The 11,680-nt window shown below is 39.7% G+C and overlaps 1 protein-coding gene across 3 annotated transcripts in view; it reads right to left on the reverse strand.

Moving 5' to 3' along the window:
• The window catches only part of LOC126457033 (glutathione S-transferase 1-1-like), a 48,310-nt gene extending 41,065 nt beyond the window's left edge, over positions 1-7,245 (reverse strand). The window contains exon 1 of one of the 3 annotated variants that reach the window (XM_050093017.1): positions 7,144-7,245. The gene's annotated coding sequence lies outside the window, so the exon portion shown is untranslated. Of the gene's footprint in view, positions 1-7,100 lie in introns of all 3 variants that reach the window. The other 2 variants (XM_050093018.1, XM_050093019.1) reach the window with 2 other exon arrangements.
• Between the last annotated feature and the right edge of the window lie 4,435 nt (positions 7,246-11,680).

Genomic DNA, 11,680 nt, shown 5'->3' on the forward strand with positions numbered 1-11,680 from the left:
GTTTCACATGATCAGTGTTTTCAGAATCCATGCTAAATGGCATGGAGGATGTTACTCCATTCAAGATACTTCATGTTTGAGCTCAGAATATGTTCTAAGATTCTACAACAAATCAATGTCAAGGACATTGGATAGTAGTATTGTAGATCACTTCTACTACCCTCTTTGGAGACAGCTGTCACCTGTACTTTCTTCCAACTACTGAGCACAGTTTTCTGTTTGAGCGATCTACAATATAACAGTTAGAAGAAGGACTAGTTCAGCCACAAATTCAGTACAGAATCTGCTAGGATTTCCTTTGGGCTCTGGAGCATTTTTCAGTTTAAATTGTTTCAGCAGTTTCTCAACACCACTGACACTAATACTTTTTTCACTCAGATTTGCAGTGGTACAAACATTAAATTGGGGAAATTCTCCTGGATTTTTCTTTGTAAAGGAACATTTGAAAACATAGTTAAGCATTTCAGCCTTTGCTTTGCTACCCTTAATTTCATTTCCTGCTTCATTCGTTAGGGACTGGACACTAACTTTCGTGCCTTCACATACGATCAGAATTTCTCTGGGTTTCATGAAGGAACACTTGACAATATTCTGCTACGGTAGTTATTGAAGGCTTCACACACTGCCCTTTTGACAGCCAAGCACACTTCCAGCAGCATCTCTCTATATATAATTAAAGTCTCCACCAAAGATTACTTAAGTACACACGAACTGAGGTTTTCTCTAAGGTTTTTGATTGCATCAGGAGATGAGTCTGGTGGGCGATGGATGGATGCATTGCTTTTCTTGATATACCTGTATATCAATGATTGGCTCACGAAAAATGATTCAAATAATTTTCTCTTTCCACGTCACACATTCGCTGCCTGTGGTAAAGGCATACTGGCATTCAATTCGCTTACTGACATATGTTCGGCAGCAGTGACACCATGACAACTTCCCTGCAGTTTAATTACCCCAAGAGCCAGATTCCATACTTTGTCCAAATTAAAACCAGTATCTCTAGTTATTAAATTATTAGCTAATCTGATCTCTATAGCTTCCTTGAAGACAGAATCCCAAAAGGAAAAGATGGATATTACAATCTTCACATCATTGTAATTCATGGAATGCCGTATATCAATGCAATGTTCGGCAACAGCTGACTTGTCTGGCGGTGATAAGCATGTGTATCTTCAATGATCCACACCTCTCTCATGAACGGTGCGAGTTGTTTGACCTATGTATGACTTCTCACAACTTCCACAAGGAATCTCAAGCACACCCGCTTTACAAAGCAGTAAATCTTCCTTTACAGAGCCGAGTAAAGCCACAATCTCTGTGGGTAGCCGGAAGATTACCTTAACACAATTTTTCTAAAATATGCGGCCTATCTTCGAGGAAAGAACACCCACATACGGCAAAAACTCATTTGATCTGAAGGAATTACTATCTTCTTCCCCATCATATGCCTGCATTGTAAGTTTTACATTGAATGCTCTATGAAATTGTTGCAGAGAAAATCTTGAGGTGTGTGAGCTCTTCTTGCAAATTATCTTTATCGGATATACAATGCGCCATATGCACAAGGTCTTAAGGACACTTAAGACCTTAGGGTGATGGCAGCTATTGGCACACAGATATAGATTTGTGCGTGTTGGTTTTCGATATACGGCATGTCCTAATGTGCCATTATCTTTACGGCACACGACAACATCCAAAAAGGGGAGGCAGCTGTCGTTTTCTATTCCATAGTAAATTTTATAGTAGCATGGATAGAATTCAAATGCTCAAGTAATCTACGTAATTCATTCATCCCGTGCTGCCATACCACATATGGGTCGTCCACGTACCTCCAGAAGATCGTTGGTTTAAAATTTGCTGAGTCAAGTGCCTTGTCCTCGAAGTCCTCCATGAATAAATTAGCTATCAGTGGGGAGAGGGGGCTTCCCATATCAACGCCATCAATCTGCTCATAAAATTTATGACAGGACATCGAACAACAGAGTCCACTTGAGAAGGCTGGTCCAATCACCTGTACTTCGCAATCTGTCTTTTTGTAGCCACTTCGCGAATCCATGTCCTGTCATAAACTTGATGGGTAAGGGTGTGGATGAAGACATGTTTTGCTCCTAGTACGAAGACTTTGCCGATATCATCTTTCATCAGTACCATTGAAGAAGCTATCCGACCGCTGCCAGAGGATTCTGCTGAAGAAATCAGATGACACATCTGCCGAGCAATTACAAATCATCATCCACAAAGAAGTAATGTTTTCAAGGAAGAAATATGTGCAATATGAAAGCTGTGTGAGGATACTGACAGTCATCCTGCGTACTGATAAAGTTAATGCTACCGTCCTTCTGTCTCAAGAAGTCTATAAGGAAAATACATGAGGTCTACTTAGTTCTGGTGCATACCAGAAGATTAACAAAGATCCTACCAACAAGGTGACAATAAGACTGCTGCCTTGCTGAATGCTTCATCACTACCAAAGGAAGTCATAAGAAGTTTAAAAGTGCAAGGTGCAGTACCACCGAGATTTTATGGTCTTCTTAAACTTCACAAGATGGATAAGGATGAGCGTGAAGAGGACTTGCCTATGAGGCCTATAACAAGCACTATTGGTTCACCAACGTATTTTACTGCCAAGTTGGCTGATTCCAACTGTGATGCATTATTATTGCATTCATTACATACTACATTTCTGCAGTTTGTAAAGCACACAAATTTAAATTTCTGTGCATGTAAGGCAAGTTGCCAATATTTGTACCATGCTGAAATGTTACCTAGATTTGAGTGGATACCTGTGTAGGTTCCCCCCTCCCCTTGTTACGTTGTTGTTGTTGTGGTCTTCAGTCCAGAGACTGGTTTGATGCAGCTCTCCATGCTACTCTATTCCGTGCAAGGTTCTTCATCTCCCAGTACCTATGGCAACCAACATCCTTCTGAATCTGTTTAGTGTACTGATCTCTTGGTCTCCCTCTATGATTTTTATCCTCCAAGCTGCCCTCCAATACTAAATTGCTGATCCCTTGTTGTCTCAGAATGTGCCCTACCAACCGATCCCTTCTTCTTGTCAAGTTTGCCACAAATTTCTCTTCTCTCCAATTCTATTCAATACCTCCTCATTAGTTATGTGATCTACCCATCTAATCTTCAGCATTCCTCTGTAGCACCACATTTCGAAAGCTCCTATTCTCTTTTTGTCTGAACTATTTATCGCCCACATTTCACTTCCATACAGAGCTACACTCGATACAAATACTTTCAGAAACGACTTCCTGACACTTAAATCTATACTCGAAGTTAGCAAATTTCTCTTCTTCAGAAACGCTTTCCTTGCCATTGCCAGTCTACATTATATATCCTCTCTACTTTGACATCATCAGTTATTTTGCTCCCCAAATAGCAAAACTCATTCACTACTTCGTTTTATTTTCTAATCTATTATACTACGCTATAAACAATTGCATCAACAGCAACAAACTGAGGTTACTATCAATATTATACACAGTTACTCACGTGACCCATTCTACAATATTGCTCCGTGTGGGACCTGTTCCAAATAGGACTAACTGGGGATACCAAACATATACAGAGAAAGTCAACACATTGTCTCAGGCTTATCTGACCCATGGGAGAGAGTCACAGAGGTATTGAAGTGGCAGACTCTTGAAAACAAACAAACTATCCTGGGAAAGCCTACTAACAAAGTTTCAGGACACTAGGAATATACTACAAACCCCTACATATTACGCACATAGGAATCATTACATAAGATTCGAATAATTACAGCATACACAGAGGCATTCAAATAATCATTTTTCCCATGTCCCATACAAGAATGAAATGGGAAAAACCTTAATGACTGGGTCAATGTGTCATACACTCTGTCATGCACTTCACAGTGGTTTGTGGAGTGTAGTTGTAAATTAGAAGATATAATTTCATTAGGCCTACCATGCAAAAATACATGGGTAAAAGCTGAAACTTAAGAACCCACAAAATAATCAGCTTTGTGAATCAATTGTTCCTGATTCTAAGACAGTGATTCGTTTTGACTAAATTTCTGTAAGTCAAAAGTTATTAATTAATTAAGATATGATTTCAACACACAACCCACTCATATGTTTTAATATTTTCAAAATTCTGCTCTCATAGTACTGTAGCCTGAAATTTTCTGAACCCAGTGATGTTTAGACCTCTCAAACTTTGATTTTTAAGGGAAATATTCAAAGCTTAAACTTCTGTTAAATAAACTATAAATGGTGGCTCTCTTAGAAGATGGGGAAGTTTTGTTGAACACAAAAGTACAGTAACATTATAAAATCAAATAGTAGTGCCTCATGTTTCTGTAAAAAACAAGTATTCAAACAACATGGTGCATTAAGTAATTGATGCTAAAAATCCAGCCGGACAAGTTTTATATATTCTCCCTTCTGTATCATAAATTAATGAAGCGTTCTCTTGTAATATGCTAAAAACCATGAAGTGTTGCATTACTGCCCAAAGGATGAGACTATAAATAGCCAGATGCAAGGCAGTAGAAGGACTTGGACCGTGACTTCATATGAGAATAGACTGTGTTAACTGCAGTGATGAAAATCTTTATGGACTTTGCAAAGTGTATCATGCACTATCAGAATTGTTGAGAAATATGTTACTGTTATGAGAATGGTGGGCGAGCAGGTTAAGTACGGACCTCCAACTGTGCACTTACATGTAACCAAGCTATGAACAGCTATTATGGTGTATGTATTTTGAGACTGATAAGTGACCAGTATCTGGCATCATCAATATTATATATGTTGTGTGAGTAGTAGGCCTAAACTGTCCAGAAATTGTGATGACGTGTGTCTGTGTTTTTTAATTAACATGCCTAAGGTTCCTTATACTAATGCACTTCCACTATTGAGATTTTAGATTCACAGTTCGCGGTAACAAATGTAAGACAATAAAGCTTGACACTACAAGGAATCACAATGAGAAGATCTCATGCTGACTGGTATCTCTGTTGCTCATTGATTCATTTCACAGTCCCAAACATTTTCTTGGTTGTTTTTGTAAAATGAAAAACCCTACTTCTTAGCAGCACACAGTTGCATGATTTCTAATCTCTGACACTTACAAAAAATAAGAGCTGGTTGGAGCCAATAGAACTATTGAGGTATTTATCAAGTTAGTAAAAAATTTATTACCGTCTCAAAAAAATGGAAAAGACTCATTAGAATCATTTTATTCATGTGTAAGTGAATGTGCTGTTGCAGCAACTTCTCACTTGCAGTATAAAGCTACCATCAATCCACCACCTCTGGCACAACTGAAATGTATTATCAGCACAATTTGTTACAGATTGTGATCATTACATCTTCAGGACTATATACATTATTGATCAGACATTTGCCAAAACAAACAACATAAGTAAATAAATAGTACTGTGTCAATGATGGTACTTACTGATGTGCCCGTATTCAGTTAGGTACATAAGAAACCAGTACCAATATACATGTGTACAGATTACATGGCATATTTGAAAACAGGACAAACACAACAGTGTATATGAAGATGGACTGAACACATTCCAAATGTATTATCAGCGCAATTTGTTACAGATTGTGATCATTACATCTTCAGGACTATATACATTATTGATCAGACATTTGCCAAAACAAACAACATAAGTAAATAAATAGTACTGTGTCAATGATGGTACTTACTGATGTGACAGTATTCAGTTAGGTACATAAGAAACCAGTACCAATATACATGTGTACAGATTACATGGCATATTTGAAAACAGGACAAACACAACAGTGTATATGAAGATGGACTGAACACATTCCAAAAATTGTCAGATTAATACACACATTTCACCTGCTGTGTCAATGGTGGGCTAAAATCTATTCCAACTCATTAAAATTCTCTGACTTACAGGCTCTGACTCAACCATGTGCAAGATCAATGAAGCTTTATGACAAGCCATCTTCGTGGATAAGATTGTTTATCTACATGCTACATCTTTATGAACACTTTGCATGCCACCATTCGCTGGTCGATTCTCTGGTGGCTCTATAAAACTGTCTAACAATGCAAACTAACTACAAATCTATTTTGACAAGTAACATCAACTACATATCGAAACTTACCCTCCCCAGTAGCTTTGATATCTGTGATAAATGCATCTGCTTAGATGCACTTTTATAGTTGCAACGCTGCCTCAGTGTCCATATGCAGAACTTCTAAACAGAGCTTTTACACAAAAAAAAAAAAAACACATGGTCTCCCAAAATCTTACCCAGAAAAATATATTTCATACGGTATTCTCCATTATTCTAGCAGTCTTGCTGATTAGTCACGGAAGAGTGCCCAGTTACTAGGTCTATAGAGCAGACCTAGTACTGGTACCATATATAAGAACAGATAAGTCAAAACCTCTAAAAAGGCTATGACAACTTGATTCATGAGTGCCGAAAGGCGAAATATCCTTTTCAATGCTATTCCTGTTGCAGTGTGTTCTGTTGCTGACATGATGCTAAATGTTGTTTTCATATCTTTGCCAATTGCATGAATGCAATACTTGTCTCAAATATCCATCCATCATATGTTACTCCAATCGTATGAAAAACGCACAGTTTGTGATACAGGTTATTACGATCGAACGACTGCAAATACAACGTAGAAAAGAAGTTACGCTGTACACTACAGTATACTGACAGTTTGTATGATTCAAATTCAGTTAGGCCTAACATTAATTATCGCTTTTTACATTACTTAACCCGAAATCATTTGGAAACATCACCTGTCCGTGGTTAACTTGACTTAAGGAGCTAACAAGAAACGCCCATTCCCACGTGTATTAACAACACCGATACCATATATGATTGACGTATATCATCCCATCACTGTCACGCAACAGTAATGTTCATGTTAATCATGTGTCAGATGAAGAAGTGAAACAACAAACATTACCGATACCGGTTTGGTCCACATACCAGTTATTAAGTTATTTTCATTTATAGGCTACGCCACAAAGTGAAGTAAAATTTACAGTAAGCGATAATGGGTGTTACAAGAGTTCTATAAAGAACTGTAAAGTTGAACACGTTTGATGTTCTCACACTTTCAACAATACATTTATAACGATATTGAAATACCGCCTACCGTATTCCCGCGTGTTCCGTTCTGTGATATAACCTCCGCAGTCACTTGTTTACTAGCGGCTACAAGCAGCCGAGCAGCGTCCTGTGTGACGCAAGCTTAACAGCTATAGTGGAGGAAAAGCCCAAGGCCGGCGGGTGGGGGAAGTGCTGAAGTGATTGTTTAAGTGCGACTCAAGGGCCGCGGGCAAATCTTTCAATTGGACGCCACTTCCGTCCTAATCTACTCCTGTTCTCTAATCAGTGCCTTGGCAGACCAAAAGGGTGGCGGAGGAGGCGGCCTGTCACTGTCCTCCGTTCCTGGGGGCCTCCCAGGACCAGACAGTTTTTAATCCAATCCCAAACGAGGTATAAATATGTTCAATAAATGGGAAGCAGTTTGGAGTTGAAGGCTCCATATGTATGCAAAATACATCCGAAATAAATGTCGGGGAAGACTGCAGAGGATAAATCAAAAGATATTCAACAGTAGTTGGAAAAAGATGGGCTGGATATTACGTTGTGCTGCGCTCAAGGCTATGGTAATGCCGCCTCAGTCTCAGGTGAGCATGGAGTAGCACAACGAAAAACTGAAGAAGTGAAATGAAATGATCGTATGGCGCTAATTAAAAAGATAGAGTTCATGCACTCTCACGTATTCCCTCTCACAGTGCAGGATTAGCCACGTAACAGGAGTTAGCAAATGCTACGGGGCCCCGTGCATGGGCGCGAAAACTCTTGTCAAGTCAGAGTTTTTTTTTTTTCGTTATTGACAGTTACTTCAAGTATAGCAATTATTTGTTGCAAGTAGACTAGTGAAAAAGGTGAATTAGCTCACCATTTGGTTAAGTTCGCAACGTTGTGCCAACTGATTGATAATGTTTCTGGCGTCACGACGAAGAACAGATGGCCAGCAATAACTTCTTAGTGACATTTAGTTCATGCGGCAAACCCCTTGCATGCAACTAACGCCACACAGCACAAAACGTAAAAGCGCGGGAATGTTTACGTTGGCAAAAAGGGCAGTCGGCCCAAGTCCCGAGAGGTACAGACATTTAACAATCGGGGCTTGGAGGCCAATCGTCAACTTCTTTTACAAAGTAGAAGATTATTAAGTGGGTGACATCGATTTTATATAGTGATTCCAAAGTTGCTGACTGAAAAGAGGGAATCACTGAAGCATAAGGTAAGGACCTTGTTTGTTCAAATATAGCCCGAAGTTTAAACAATAAAAAAGTATGTTGATTCTCGGCATGTAACTATGTAGGAATCAGCTATTTGTGTTTGCTATCATCATAAAACACTGTACTTTTTATTTGGATGATTTCGAATGCAGTAGACATTTATTTAGCACTCAGTATTTGTTCACCCTTAGTACTGGTATATACTTGAGGATTTTTAATACCACAATGTAACGTCGTCGACTTGAAGTCATATTATAAAGAGGAAAACAGAACACGTGTGAAACAACAACCTTGCAATCGATTTTGCGTCAAAAATTGAGCAATAATTTTGATAGTGCGCAGCTTTGACCATCTGTGATGTACATTTTAACCATTAGCACGTTGCAGTACCCCACCCCACTGTATCTTCTCAATCGTAAAGCGTGAAGCATGAACACTGCTAATTGGTTAAACAGTTATTTTGATAACAGGTTAATAATTTTCAATTTACAAATTGGTAGCGTTGAAGAATGGTGTAGCTCTTGAATCTGTACTTCATAATATTGTCAGCGTTACAGTTCAAAGGAAGTGTACCCTTAACGGTATCTCTAACAATTTTTCAAAGGATGGTGATCTGGAGTGACGTCCACAAAGCTATTCAAGATATTGGCAGCGAAACTCATTCAGTATTGGACATAACTTTGCTGCATATGAGCCAATACCCTTTGAATGATACGATCAACGGTATCCACTGCATTGTGAACTGACACATGTAACAAAATTGTAACTTGAAGATGTGTCTACGTAGGAGATATTTAAGAAAACTGACTATGACGGTGTGTTTTATAACAGCTATCGAATCGAAAACAATTATTTTTAGAATTTTTGTGTGTATGTCTGTAAGCCCACCACGCAAAAACTAATGCACGGAATTGGATGCGATTTTCAGTTGTATTTTTGCAGGTCTAACGTAAAATGTGATACAGCTTTCATTTTGACACGCCGGGTCGAATGGAAGTTACCGCAGTTTTGCCATAAAAGCATGTGCTGTTACACACCTTAGGACATTGACGCTTGCTGCAATCAAATGTGCCGGCAGGACGGCAAAGCTTTGTGAGCTGCTGTTCGCGCCGGCGTATTTTATGCGCGGACGAAGTCACGGGTATAAGCTTGTCGCGGCATAAAAATGTACAAAGCAAAGATGTCTCTGGGACCAGTTACAGTCTAATAAAGCACATGAACAGTCTCAAAACTATATTTCGCGTGAAGTGGCGAAAAAAATACGTGTGCAGGGTAGCAGTTAAGTGTGCGTGGATCTGACTTTTTTTTTAATGTCCGTTGAACGAAACTACGCACACAATCGTCAACATTTAGAAAATATTTAGCAGAGAGTATTTATTAATATGTTGTTTTATCATTTTAATTTCTCCGGCAACAGAAACAAGTTCGGGCATATCTCAAAACAGTCCCTCCCCGCAATGGACAGCCTTCGCTGTGGTCAGTGCGAAGACAAATCCGCAGAAAGCCAGACTTGCTACAACTCTAAACCAGTAGGAAATCTTCCTCCACCTGGTTTTATCGTCATTCCGGAAACCGCTGACTCTTTAGTTCCATGTTCTTTATTCACTGACAAGGTTTTTATAACCTGAAAACTGTTACGGAACGAAGACTAATCTACTGTAATGTTGAATGATTTTAGAAAACGCGTCTTCTGGCGACATCCGTCAGTATTCCTTGTCTGTTAAATGACCTGTCTGCTAAAATATGAACCCCATAAAACAGTTTACTCATCTAGTGCCCCTAGTATGCACGTCGTTTCTTTTAAAAATAGGTTCAAATGGCTCTGAGCACTATGGGACTTAACTTCTGAGGTCACCAGTCCCCTAGAACTTAGAACTACTTAAACCTAACTAAGCTAAGGACATCATACACATCCATGCCCGAGGCAGGATTCGAACCTGCGACCGTAGCGATCGCGCGGTTCCAGACTGTAGCGACTAGAACCGCTCCGTCACTCCTGCCGGCTTAAAAGTAGGAACAGAGGCGACAGCAAGTCTCGATCTGCAGATACCGTTGACATGTTGTGTAGATTAATATAGTACAGGGTGTACATAAAGTCCCGGAACACTTTCATTTACTTATTGCCGCGCGGTTAAAGGCGCCATGTCACGGACTGCGCGGTCCGTCCCGTCGGAGTTCGAGTCCTCCCTTGGGCATGTGTGTGTGTGTTGTTCTTACCATAAGTTAGTTTAAGTAGCCTGTAAGTCTAGGGACCGATGACCTCAGCAAGTTTAGTCCCTTAGGAATTCACACATTTGAATCATTTATTGCACAAGAACTAAACATTGTACAGATGTCATACATATTGCATTTTGAAGAAACCCTGGAAGTCTTTTATTACAAACAGTCGATGTCCTAGCTATGATTAAGGCAGCTTCCTCTTTCATTCCTTACCCCCATTCCATATTCTCCTACTACTTTTCTTTCTCTTCCTCTTCCTACTATCGAATTCCAGTCCCCTATGACTATTAAATTTTCGTCTCCGTTCACTATTTGAATAATTTCTTTTCTCGCATGATACATATCTTCGATCTCTTCATCTGCGGAGGTTGTTGGCATATAAACTTTAACTACTGTGGTAGGAGTGGGCTTCGTGTTTATCTTGGCTACAATAATGCGTTCACTATGCTGTTCGTAGTAGCTTACCCGCCTCCTATTTTTTTATTCATTATTAATGAATTTACCCCTATTTGATTTTGTATTTATAAAACCTACTCCTGCATTATCCCTATTTGATTTTGTATTTATAACCCTGTATTCACTTGACCAGAAGTCTTGTTCCTCCTGCCACCGAACTTCAATAATTCCCACTGTATCTAACTTTAACTTATCCATTCCCCTTTTTAAATTTTCTAACCTAGCTGCCTTTTAAGGAATCCGACATTCCACGCTTCGATCCATAGAACATCAGTTTTCTTTCTCCTGATAACGATGTCCTCTTGAGTAGTCCCTGCCCGGAGATTCGAATGGGGGACTATTTTACCTCCGGAATATTTTACCCAAGAGGACGCTATCCTCATTTAACCATGCAGTAAAGCTGCATGCCCTTGGGAAAAATTTCGGCTGTAGTTTCCCTTTGCTTTCAGCCGTTCACAGTACCAGCATAGCAAGGCCATTTTGGTTAATGTTACAAGGCCAGATCAGTCAATCATCCAGACTGTTGCCCTTGCAACTACTGAAAAGGCTGCTGCCCCTCTTCAGGTACCACACGTTTGTCTGGCCTCTCAACAGATACCCCTCCGTTGTGGTTGCTCTTACGGTATGGCTATCTGTGTCGCTGAAGCATGCAACCCTCCCCACCAACGGCAAGGTCCGTGGTTCATGGGGGTGGGGTATGGG

This window comes from Schistocerca serialis, chromosome 2, assembly GCF_023864345.2.
Source record: "Schistocerca serialis cubense isolate TAMUIC-IGC-003099 chromosome 2, iqSchSeri2.2, whole genome shotgun sequence".
Classification (NCBI taxonomy): Eukaryota; Metazoa; Arthropoda; class Insecta; order Orthoptera; family Acrididae; genus Schistocerca; species Schistocerca serialis.